Source organism: Nymphalis io, chromosome 26 (assembly GCF_905147045.1).
Source record: "Nymphalis io chromosome 26, ilAglIoxx1.1, whole genome shotgun sequence".
Classification (NCBI taxonomy): Eukaryota; Metazoa; Arthropoda; class Insecta; order Lepidoptera; family Nymphalidae; genus Nymphalis; species Nymphalis io.
Genome location: NC_065913.1, coordinates 6,155,863 through 6,170,039, shown reverse-complemented (window position 1 = coordinate 6,170,039; position 14,177 = coordinate 6,155,863). Strand labels below are relative to the sequence as shown.

The 14,177-nt window shown below is 32.1% G+C and overlaps 1 protein-coding gene across 1 annotated transcript in view; it reads left to right on the top strand.

Moving 5' to 3' along the window:
• LOC126778443 (nephrin-like) overlaps nucleotides 1-14,177 on the top strand; it is a 337,695-nt gene that overhangs the window by 267,926 nt on the left and 55,592 nt on the right. The window lies entirely within an intron of this gene.

The window sequence follows — 14,177 nt, the reverse complement described above, 5'->3', positions numbered from 1 at the left end:
GGCAAATTTCGTTGCATTTTACGCCTTATTCCGAAGTTTTGAGAATTAGTAAAAGTAAGTAAAGAAGCAGCCTATAAATATCCCTATTCTTGGATAGGGCCGCCTCTCCCTTTTGAGGAGAAATTTTGGAGCTCATTCCACCACGCTGCTCCAATGCGGGTTTGAGAATACACGCCACTGCCATACAATGTGGCAGAATTGCAGTCAAAATATAACACATGCTCAAGATATTTTTCTCTACCGCCGATCACGAGAAGAATAATAAACACAAATTTAGTACATTTAAATTCAGTGCCTTGCCCGAGTTTGAACCTGCAATAATCGGTTAAGATTCACGCGTTCTTACCACTGGTAAATCTCGACTCTAAAGTAGAAGACGTGAATCTCAAATTCTTAAATACATAATCCTTACAGTGCCATCGAAAGCATAACAAATCTTTTTATAATGATATCATTATAGTCTGTCTGTTTGAACGCGATAATCTCCAAATGGATTTTTATTTATTTATTAAAGGCTTGCTAGCGGGTGTTACATGAATAATATCTTTATTAAATGTGTGCTAAAACTAGCAACATTTTATGTACACCCATTTGAAAGCAAACAGTTCATGCAGTGTTCTTGCGCCGATTACAGTTTTATAAAAGTATTAAAATGATAATAAACAAAGATAAAAATAAAAAAAAAAAACAAATTAAATTTCACAAAGATAGGATGTTGCGCTATTAAAAAAAACATATTGGTTTAAACTAAAATGAAAAAAAGAACGGAAATAACACGGATTTCAATACAGTTGTCACCAATGAGCTTAAAATGAATTAATTTAGGTTTTGTATAAATTGACGGAAACCTGATGATGTTTTTTGAAGAAGGACGAAAAAAATATTCCGACTGGGAGCTTTACAGGCGTGCGTCGCGTAAACCAATCGAGTTATATATATTATATAAACATTTTATGTATATCATTTTTCCTTATTCAACCCGTGCGAAGCCAGATGGGTAGTTAGTACTTAAAATAAACTAAGTTGTTAGTAGATTAACATTTATTTTACTTTTGTTTTGTTATTGTAAAAGACGTAATTTCGAAATTAAAATGCTTTTTAATCAATTCAAAACTTCAATTTACTAAGAGTGCAATTTCTTGATGAGAAGTCTGAAAATGATACCAATAAACTGCGAGCTATATTAAAAATCTTTCAGCGCTTTATTAGAAGACATTCTGAAAATTATATTTTGATAAAGTTATTTAATTGAAAATAGTTAACCTGTAATCTCTGCTCTTGCCTCAATTTCATGCAACTGATTGATTTGCTTGTCATGTGAATGATAGCATACATTCTTACGATATATAGATACGCTTAAATAGCTTGGAATTTTTAATATGGAGACCATGTGACTACTCAAGATGGCGTAAGTGATTTTTTTTATAGAATAGGAAGGCGGACGAGCATATGGGCCACCTGATGGTAAGTGGTCACCAACGTTCATAGACATTGCTTACATCACCAATACGCCACCAACCTTGGGAACTAAATTGTTATGTCCCTTTTGCCTGTCATTACACTGGCTCACTCACCCTTCAAACCGGAACACAACAATAACAAGTACTGCTGTTTTGCGGTAGAATATCTGATGAGTGGGTGGTACCAACCCAGACGAGCTTGCACAAAGCTGTACCACCAGTGAATAGTAACTCTATTCAGCTTTGGGTGGATTTTGGCCAAAACTGTAAGATGAAACTTACCTATATATACCAAATATTCTAAAAAATGTCTAGTCGTGTAATAATGTGATTAATTATACGTAGTACCGCACCGGGCTTGAATCAAGGACCTCGAAATCTGCCACCTTATGAATTAGCTAGCAGTCAACGAGGCAGTTAAACAATTGACAGTAATACTTTATTATAATATTACAACTGCATATCTGTTTAAACTATTTAACTAAAATATTAATAAATAAGACGAAGAAATGAAAAATTATATAAATAAAAACATTGTTTACCCGTACCAGTCCGTACCAGTCCGGACCAGCCCTTACGGGCAGCTACTAATAATCACATTTAAAGGATACACGCATCAAAAAAAGGTAACAGTAAGTTATTAACTCTCAAGTAAGATTGATTGAATTGATTTCTTACACTGTTGAACGTGTATATATATAACGAAAGTGAAGAAATTTGATAAGAGGAAAACTTACCGGAAATTTTACGTCACGTGTCATTTTTGAAATGAACTTCGATTGAGTTTTATTTACAGAAATTGTCAAACTTATGATACGGTTTTACGCAACCCCTGGATCTGTAGGGTAACAATATTGAACGTAACTATAATATTACTCAATTTGATTTTGATCAGTTGTCAGAATTTCGTACAATTGTAATTTACTGGTGGTAGGGCTTTGTGCAAGCTCGTCTGGGTAGGTACCACCCACTCATCAAATATTCTACCGCAAAACAGCAATACTTGATATTGTTGTGTTCCGGTTTGAAGGGTGAGTGAGCCAGTGTAATTACAGGCACAAGGGACATAAAATCATGGTTCCCAAGGTTGGTGGCGCATTGGCTATAAGCGATGGTTGACATTTCTTACAATGCCGATGTCTAAGGGCGTTTGGTGACCACTTACCATCAGGTGGCCCATATGCTCGTTCGCCTTCCTATTCTATAAAGAAAAAAAAAAAGTCCGCCAAAAAGGCAAAAACCTCGTCCTTTATTTCACAGAATATAAAAAATCGTCGATGTTTGACGAATATAAATGTCATATATATTTTTTTAAATGATATAATTTTAATATTTCTAAAATTTATAAATCAAATTGCGACGTATTTAAATAAAAATACAGACTCTAGAAATACGTCTTTAACAATTCGTACACAGGCATTTAAGACTTCGTAAGTTATGTTTTGATTATTTTCTTAAACATCTATGTTTTCTTATTGTTATACTTTATTTATGAGGAACAAAAAAGTCTCGTTTTTCCTTATATCCTTAAGACAATTTATCTTTCTTTATGAAATTATTTTGGCGTATCTCCAAATCTTAAATGTTACGAGCCTTTTTTTATTCTGATTCGAATATAGGTAATATATGACATAACATTTATTTCATTTAGCCAAAATTTAAGCGATTTTTTCGCAATTTTAGTTAATTTTAATAACTAGCAATTAGCTAAAATTCCATTTGGAATATTTAAGGGTTTTTGTAAGCGCGCTCTTAAGTTCAGAGAAGTTTCTGAATTTAAAAGAGGACGATGGAGTTGGGAAGAATGATTGACGCATTTTCACGTGAAATTAAAAAAAATTATATATATAAATGATATATATACAGTATAACTTTTTTTACCTGCATTTTTGAGACTATAATTAGTTATTTTTTATTTGTTGTTTAAAGTATAAATATAAATGATTATATTTATTATTTACGAATCTTTCAAAATGCTTATTATTCATTTAATTTTAATATTCTTTATTTAAACTTTGTCTAGAAGATTTTAATTTCTTTAAGAGACGATTGCAATTTATGTTTTTTTTATTTAGAAGAAACTTGATTCATTTTAATAGAGAGCAGGAGTTTAGTCGGAAAAAGTAAACGTAGTAAAGTAAGTCAACAAGAAAATAATCAATTTAACTCAGTCCTCAGTTCTTTATAGCTAAAATTATTCTTAATGACTACTGACGGCTTTAAACTATACGTTGTTTAGCAGCTGTTTAGTTAAACATTGATTTCTCTCTTTCTTTCATTATTGATTTGACATTCGAAAGAAGACAAACATTTTTTTAATTAATCAGACTTTAAATATAATTCATAAGTAAGGTCGTATTATATTATGTACTTTATTGGCAAGAAAAATAGTTTGTATAGGCTTAATTTACTTGATGATGTACCAAAAATGTGCTTGTATAAAGTATGTAGTATGATCTATAAGAATAATTTTCACCGAAGGTTGAGAACACTTCCTTTTTATGGATGAAAGAATTTGCGTCATATCAGCGTATGCTAAAACGAACCTTATGTATATGGATGTAAAATCGAATTCATAAGCTCATTATTATCTTAGAGTATCCTCAGCGGTATTTTGATAACCTTATCTCTTATTCTAAATACGGTAGATCTCAAATACATTAATACATATCTTAAATCCATCTAATATCTATCTTTTATAGATAATTTAAATTGAAACTGTTTTTTTTACTTGTATGTACTTACCTACACTTTGGTTGGTCCTCAGCACATTGTTACTTATATATTACCATCACTTGTTACCTATCTTTGCTGCGGAATCTTCAACTGTGTTACAAATACGCTAACGTGTATTATTGATCAATAAATATAAAGTTATTTAAGTCATTATATAAAAGTAAATGTCCGTTCAACTAACACATGCAGATTCCCTCGCAATGTTTTTTCCTTTCCCGCTGTGTATTATGTACGTACATTTCAATATTTAATTATAAGTATAATTGTACCAGCCATGAATAATGTATTTATACATAACAAAAACAAAAAAAAAATCGCAAAAATCTCCAGGAAAAAAATCGATTTGCAAAAAAAAACAAAACTATACAACAGTCAAAATAACAGAAAACTCAAGTTCCTGCTGTGATTTGAATCTGTCTACTTTGGTTAAGAAGTTCTCCAGCGAATTTAACCATAAAAAGCGCATTTTTTATTATATTCGGTTGCGCATTCCTATTTGTATTATCCTATTGATACAAGAAATAATAATTACAAAAAATACTTGTTTATTTTTAACACAACAAAGTTTTTTTTACACAATAAAACGCATTTAGGGTAAATATTTTCTCTTCCTGCTATCGATTGAAACAATATAATAAAAGCAAAATCGTTCTTATTTGCCTTTGAGTGAAATAGACAATGTGAAAGCTTATTGCTTCATTTCACGTCCACTCCTTTCCTCGTAAACGAATACATTTTTAATTGAAATTCCTTACAGCCACTACGACACTTTGAGCTCGACTTGTAACCCGGGTAATATATTCAGATAGAGGTATTTTCGGGCGATAATGTTGGAAAACGAGAAGAATTGTCCAAGTTACATCGAGTGGAAGAAAATAATGGAATCGTAACCTTAATTTTTTTTTTCTTTCTAAGTCGAAACTTATCGGTTCAAATTTCATAAAAATTGCTACTGGCTGAATAAATTTCATTTTTTTTTTAAATGACACCGGATGCCCTGCTCCGTTCGATGAATATATCGATATCATCATCATTTACATTTATGGTTATTGAAATAATAATTTATATTGTATACTTGTAATTTTATATGTATTGATAATATAATTTATTTATTGATATATATTATGTGTATTTTATATTTACATTTATTTATTAGTTTGTTTAATCATAAATTAATAATATCTTATTTCTTATTAGAGCACCGCCTACCTCATATCCTATGTTATCACTTACTCCTTTGGTTGTCTGGAAGAGATCGCTATGTAGCGATAAGGTCGCCAAGATTGTATGCTACGTTTATTCTTTATTTTTTTAATCTCCTTGTGGTGTACAATAAAGTATAAAGTAATTAATTGAATAAAAATCAATAGTTGTGGCTAAAATAAATATATTTTTCTTATCATTTATAATAGTAATATACATATAGCAACGAAGTATGTAGAGTATACATGTCACACAAACACATCCCTTGTGTGTGCGTGACGTGTAGAGAACACGATGCCGACTGCCGTCACGGCATACGATTCGCCAAAAGATATTTCACATGAGTAAAAAAATAAATACGATTTTCTAATTATTTCCAATGTTCACTTAATACCAAGAAACCATTGCAGGTCTATATCTCTATCAGTAATTACTTTAGCTCGTAAAAGCCATTAGCAACAAAACAATATTGTGTTAAGTCTCTCATGAACCTAAATAATTAAAGACAAAAACATTCTTATACGCTATGAGGGCTTTCCAAACAATCTATTACACGAAAGTTACTCGGTTACTAGAATTGTTATTTACCTATTTGGGTGATTAATAATAATAGTTTGTAACACGTTGGTTGAGTGCTTAGCTCATAGATCTGCAGATCAATATTAAAATTAAGATTTTCGCCCAGAGAATCGGAATTGCGATTAAAACGGAAAATGCTGCTAGCATTCTTGCTACCATTCCATGCGACCGCATTTACACGATTTGTACAGTAACTAACTATTTTATTTTTTATTCGTATTTATTTCAGGCTTTGATGTAAACAAAAGTCTAGATTAATTAATGTCTTAATTGTTAATAGCAACCCGAAGTCGGAAAAAATGTGTAAAATAAGAAATATAGAATAGAATAGAATATGCTTTATTGTAGACCAAAAGAGTTACAGAAATATACAGTTATAAATACAAACAATAACAAACATATTAATGTACAAAAGGCGGTGTTATCGCTAAAAGAGCGATCTCTTCCAGACCACCTTTGGATTGAGAACATGAGATAAATAAAGCGGTAAGGAGGTGTACTGATCTATTTTACTTTTTTTTTTAAATAAATATTATACTATATACATAACCTACATTTATTATTTTCAATTTCGCTTACATGACACAATTTCCAGTTTTATGAAGTCGTATTTGAACTGAATTAATTGAAATTCATTCAGTTATTTTCATGAATTTAAAACTTGAATAAGATTACGTTATCCTTTTGAAAGCAGATTTTATTTACCCCGGTCGCGGAGCCTCTTAGCGTCTATGGACCCAAATTTATTTCAAATCTTATTGTTTAATCCGCTTCTGCAATGCTCTTCTGTAACTGATTTCAAATCTTGATTGTGCAATGTTACCCTATATGTCTAGAACTTTTTCTGGTACAAATTTTATTAATATTCACTAGTTATTTATTAGAGACGTTAAACTGGGTCTGTTATAGTATTTTGTTGATTTAAGTTATAAAACTGTTTTATTTCAGTGGGGGTAAAAAGTGGGGTAGTTATGGGTTAAAATTTTACTCAGATAAGGTTCAAGAATAAAGGTGTATCACTAGTTTCTTTGACGATTTCTGTAAATAAAAGTCCATCCGGGTTCACTGTTTTATGTATGATTTATATACAAAAATGATACATAAAATGAAACCCATATAGGTTTCTTTTGTAAATTTTTCAATTGTCATTCAATATACAACCAAGGATAGGCAATCGAGAAGAATCCAACACCCTTTCAATAACATCACGCTCAGGTAGTAAATTTCAAAACAGTCATCATCATAATAATCATAAAGTAGACGAATAAATAGATATGCATTGAAATAGACATGCATTGACAGCAACGACGTCGTGTTCCGGTTTGAAGGGCGAGTGGACCAGTGTGATTACAGGCACAAGGCATACTACTTCTTGGATCCCAACTTTGTTGGCACATTGGCATAAGGAGTGGTTAATATATTTTATTAAACCAATGTCTATGGGCAGTGACGACTTACCATTAGCTAGGTCATTTGCCTGTTCGCCAATATTATAAAAAAAAAAACTTATACATGAAATCTGTACTGGTGGTAGGGCTTTGTGCAAGCTCGTCTGGGTAGGTACCACCCACTCATCAGATATTCTACCGCAAAACAGCAATACTTGATATTGTTGTGTTCCGGTTTGAAGGGTGAGTGAGCCAGTGTAATTACAGGCACAAGGGACATAAAATCTTTGTTCCCAAGGTTGGTGGCGCATTGGCTATAAGCGATGGTTAACATTTCTTACAATGCCAATGTCTAAGGGCGTTTGGTGACCACTTACCATCAGGTGGCCCATATGCTCGTCCACCTTCCTATTCTATAAAAAAAAAAATATCTTGTAAACTGACTTGAAGATTTTATTTATGCGTTTAACATTTATGTTTTATTCAGTATAGTTAAGGTCGTATAGTGCCGGATTTATAATCATGTTTTGCGAACAGTTTCGAGTTCTCGCCGAACAGATCTCAATGATCATATTATAATTAATATCTATTTATTATGTTATAGTAAATAGAATTTATAATGCTTTAAAATAAATAGCCATGCATTGTTAATTTTTTTTATATTTATTTAGTCAAAACATTTTGTTTAATGACTTGATATGTATTCTGTTTGTAATTATTTTACATTATGAATTTAGTTATCTCATGTAGCGTCGCAATTTCTATTTACAAAATGGTCAATATTTATTTGTCCAGTACCGAAATCTAAATAGTGAAGTCTCCATAATCAGATTAGATTTCCAACGTCTCTGAATATAGGATTTGAATTTACAAGATTTCATCTCAAGTGAAGATATCACAAAGGGAAACCGCAACTTGACTCACAAACAACTATTGTAATAATATACTGTTTCAAGGTCTTATATTTCTGACTACGCTATAATATGGTCTATTATATCAATATGTATAATAAAATAAAGTTTCGCGCCGCGTCTGTACGTCTGTTTGAAATAAAAAAACGTACAGATGTTCATACGGTTTTCACCAAATCTTTCAAATTTTGTTTAAATTGGCCAAATATGACGACTGGCAGCGTTTTTATTTTATCTTTTATACTTGGTGGTAGGGCTTTGTGCAAGCCCGTCTGGGTAGGTACCACTCACTCATCAGATATTCTACCGCTAAACAACAATACTTGCTTGGCTTGAAGGCTAAATTTATTAAGTAATACATACATCTATCAAAAATATTGTGTTTAGAATTCGGTCACACTGCAAATACCTACTTACAACTAAGACCACTACAATCTATACTATTAATATCATAAAAGTAAATGTCTGTCTGTACAACGCTTTCATGGTTAAAACACTGATTTTGATGAAATTTCGTTCGAAGCAATCTTGAATGACAAGGAAGGTTTTAGGCTACAAGGCTTTTTTTACCTAATATTTACCCCCTCCCCCAAACACGCTGGTGCAAAATTTATGTCGCTCGCGGTCGTCTATATGTCGCTTATAATCATAGCGTCTTTATGTTGGTCAATATAAAAAACAGCCAAAATTAATGAGCCTTTAAGCTTATCTAATTAAGCATCTAATTCATTTATATCTTTTTAATATTTTTACTATAAATATTGAAAATATATTATTTATGTTAAAAATGATAATAAGCGAAATAAATAAAACAATAATGTTTGTACGTTTGTTCTCTATCCATTCCAAAATTATTCATCCGATTGTGATAAAACTTTAGTGAGGTGTTTTGCGTTCATAAGCGAAGGCCCTGCAAAAAGGACAAGATTTCTTTGCATACCTAGTATCTGAGAAACAAAATTATTTCCACTAAAATGAAATGCCTTCATTCTCATTTAAAAGTGGTTGGAATTTATCCAACACGCCTTTGTCTTAAAGCGATATAGGTCAGGACTTTGCGGCGAAATTAGACGTCGAGTATGAAGGTTAACATAACGTTGCTGGTACCTTGGTATTAAAGTTTCTTGAACACTCGCTTGAACGCTTGACTTTGTATAAGCTTTTACTTCATGACTCAACTTTGGTTTCTACAACGCTGATCAAAGTCAATAATGGCGTGTGAGGGAAGCTTTAGAGTCGATTCCACCAAGCTACACTAATGCGGGTTGATAGTCCTATGGCAAATTGTCTGTTGACAATAGCATGTTCTTACAAAGTTTATCTTCAGTACGAGATGAATTTTAAATTGGTTTAAAAATTCCGTGATTTCGAACCCGCAATCTTCGGTTAAGAATCACGTGTTCCATCTTGAACATGTTTAAAAACTTAAAGTAGTTGAAAGTTTATTTGTTAAGTTAATTCGTGATACATAATCAAATATATAGCTATGATTTAAATATATAATTTTGAATCTTTTTTTTATTGAGTAGATAGGCGAACGGGCAAATTTTACTGGTGGTAGGGCTTTGTGCAAGCTCGTCTGGGTAAGTACCACCCACTCATCAGATATTCTACCGCAAAACAGCAATACTTGATATTGTTGTGTTCCGGTTTGAAGGGTGAGTGAGCCAGTGTAATTACAGGCACAAGGGACATAAAATCTTAGTTCCCAAGGTTGGTGGCGCATTGGCTATAAGTGATGGTTGACATTTCTTACAATGCCAATGTCTAAGGGCGTTTGGTGACCACTTACCATCAGGTGGCCCATATGCTCGTCCACCTTCCTATTCTATAAATAAAAAAAAATTGCCTGATGGTAAATTATCACCGCTGCCCATAGATATTGACTTTGTAAGAAATACACACACACGTACGTAAACACTGAAACACACATTATTGTCGATATTTAACTATACAATCTAATATTGTTATAAAAAGTCTTATAGAGTTCATGTTGTACATAATAATTTTGTTATATACAAAAAGGGGAACGGGACTGTTACTCCTCGATTCAGATAATTTTTTAACCTTGGTTATACATATTCACTTAATTGGAATTAATTAATTGTACAAACAAAATTGTAATAATTACTATGTCCATTTTCTATTATGAATAAAGATGTATTATTATTATCTTAAATTATTAATATTAATCATTCCTTACGCTACCAACTTTGGGGACTAAGATGTTATGTCCCTTATGCCTGTAGGTGTGTAACACCACCAGTATACATACACAAAAGTCAAATATATGTTTATATATAACTATTTATATTTTAAAATAAATAGTTGTGAATGTGAAGGAGATTCTTTGAGAAGAAGATACGATGAGTGGGTGGCACGAATTCAATTTAAATCTAAGCCCGCTTCGCGCTTGCTCTTGGTTATAAGTGAATCAATGTTTGAGAGAGCAGCGCTTTACGCGTGCGGGTAGTTTGAATAGTAGAAATGAGTTTTTACACCAATATATAATACTTTAAATCTAACATATGAATTATCTTTCATTTATATCATAAAAAAAATAATTTGTGATGTTTTTAAGATACCGCCAGGAGTCATTTATTGTTTTTTTTAGCATATTGGCAAACGCCATATACATGATTATTAGTATTTTTTTTTCTCTTTTCTGGCGTGTATCTACGCTATTTGAGCGCAAAATATTCTGCCAATGTCTCGTATAAAATACATGACACATATGATATGAGATTATTCGGTTTTAAATTTTGAATCGTTTAATGATGATGAGTGAAAACTATCAAAGTAGATATGATATGAAAGTCTACAGTAGATATCTAGAACAATATTATAATTAAATAAATTAATTATTTCAACACAAAATATAAATAATATAATAAAAATTTTAATTTCTTACAATACATTTAGGTAAATATTTAATAAATGGTAAGTGAACTATATAAGTCGAGATGGCCCAGTGGTAAAACGCGTGAATCTTAACCGATGAACGTGGGTTCAAACCCGGGCAAGCACCTCTGAATTTTCATGTGCTTAATTTCTGTTATAATTCATCTCGTGCTTTTCGGTGAAGAAAAACATCGTGAGGAAACCTGCATGTGTCTAATTTCATCGAAATTCTGCCACATGTGTATTCCACCAACCCGCATTGGAGCAGCGTGGTGGAATAAGCTCCAAACCTTCTCCTCAAAAAAAAAAAAAGGGAGAGGAGGCCTTAGCCCAGCAGTGGGACATTTACAGGCTGTTACTACTACTACTAAGTGAACTAATGTCAAAAGAAATTTCATACATGATTATTGTTTAAATTTTGACACGATAAGACAATAAACAATAATAATGACCTAATAATATCCTAGAAAATTATTCACGCATGACCATCTGATGCCAAACTAAGCAGAGCTCGTACTATGGAAACCAGACAACTGATATACTACATATACTACTTTTATTTTGTAAATACATACTTACATAGATGATTACAGACTCAGGACAAACAGACATGTTCATGCTCACAAATGTCTATCCTGGGTGTGTATCGAACCCACAAACTTCGGCGTGAAAGGCTATCTACCAACCACGCCAACGGCCCGTCAAATGAACGTATCATTAATGTGTCATGTTATTAGCTGTTCCTCACGGAATCGACAATACTGTTTGCATTGTCGATCTGTAAGTGAAAGTGAGATCCGTATATTGTCTTTTTTTTACAATAGTTGTAAACATATATTCAGATTTTTTGTCTTCTCTTTTACGAGCTGGTAATAATAACTTAATGTTTTATATAATATATAATAAAAAAAATTCAATTTAATTTCGACTTATTCAACATATAGATAAAAAAGGGGCTTCATGAAACAATATATTTAAGACATCAAAATAAATCTTATAGACTATCAACTAAAATTGACACAGCACTCAGACTGATTGAAAATATCTGTTATTTTGCTTGCTAAACAACTGTTTACTTAATATAGTAATTGTAAATATACAATTGTAATTGATACTATATTGCAAAATCTAAATTTGAAAAATCTTTTTTTTATTGAAATACGTAGACGATAGCAAATTAGCCATTCGATGGTAACGAGACATTGGCACCTTATAATAAGCACTTAAAAAAATATAATTTGAATTTGGAATATTCTATTCGAATAATATATGCATATATATAATTACATTATGCCTAGAATGTCAACTGTTAAGTTTGTACCAAAAATTTATGGACGTATTTCATACCTTAATTGCTTTAGATGCCTAAATCATACTGTCCAAAGTTAGTTTAGTGGCGAGATAGTGTATATAAACTAAAATTTATTTCATATTCGGTCATTGCTTTGTAAACTAAAATTAATTTTTAATAATCAAATGGCAAATTTACGTTTAATGAGATAATAATGTTCGTTGTAAACTTGAGGCCTAAGTTTCAATTTTCTAATTACTCTTGGTTTCCGTTATTTGTAATCGTAAAATTAACGAAAATAACTTTTCTTTTTGTACTGCCTTGTCAGCTTACTTACAAGTATGTTATAGCAAAAAAAAAAATAGCGGGACTTTAGTTAAGATTACTAGTTTGTAGTTTGTTGTAGACTTACTTATAACTTTGAGAGACAAATATGATGATGATGAATGTCCTCCTAACCGAATTTGCCCACTGCGGCCAATCTTAAGGCAGATTAGCCAACTCTCAGGACAAATTAGTGCACAAGTGTGTGCGCAAACATCTCTAATCCCTTGCTCTCTATAAAGGGTTTAGGAAGTCTTGGAAAGAGTTCAGGCGCAGAATCAACGACTTTAAATGATTTTCGAGCCAAGGTATAGGTATGTTCCGGTTTGAAGGGTGAGTGAGCCAGTGTAATTACAGGCACAAGGGACATAAAATCTTAGTTCCCAAGGTTGGTGGCGCATTGGATATGTAAGCGATGGTTGACATTTCTTACAATGCCAATGTCTAAGAGCGTTTGGTGACCACTTACCATCAGGTGGCCCATATGCTCGTCCACCTTCCTATTCTATAAAAAAAAAAAAAAAGTACTGTAATTAAAAGGGTGATAAAGTGTAACTACTGAGTTTCTTTTAGGTTCCTCTCGGTATATACATTCCGAACTGGTGGTAGGTAACATTTAATTCAATACTGTAACATCATCTAAAAGTGCCCTTATAAGCATATTTGAATAAAGAATTATTTGATTTGATTTGTCTGTTTCGGAACGAGAAACAGCTTTGCTGGTTCGGAAATTCGGTTAGGATATATCGGATCGGAATAAATTGGGAAAGCCAAAAAACGGGCGTCCACACACAGTTATTATTGAGGAATGAAACTCTATTTTATGACGTTGCTAAACTACATATTGCTAGATAACATGGGATTAAAAGTATTTTGACAGGCTTCACGATGTTTTGTTAAATCGCCGGTCATGAAATGATAAACATAATTATGGGCCGATGTGAAATCATACAATTTTGAGCCTTTGTGCTATTATCCCACTTCTAAAATTAGTTTTAAGCTTAATTGGGGTTAAATAGGATTATAAGGAAGGAATTATTCTTTTTTTTTATAATATAGGTAGGCGGAGGAGCATATGGACCACCTGATGGTATGTGGTCACCAACGCCCATAGACGCATTGTAAGAAATGTTAACCATCCTTTACATCGCCAATGCGCCACCAACCTTGGGAACTAAGATGTTATATTCCTTGTGCTGCTGTTTTGCGGTAGAATATCTGATGAGTGGGTGGTACCTACCCAGACGAAATCACACAAAGCTCTACCACCATTATATTATATACAATATTAATTTATATTAAAACAACTTTTTATTTTGTTTCAGATCGAGGATACAGCGTCAAGCAAACGATTATAACATTTAAAACAAATTAACAGTAATTA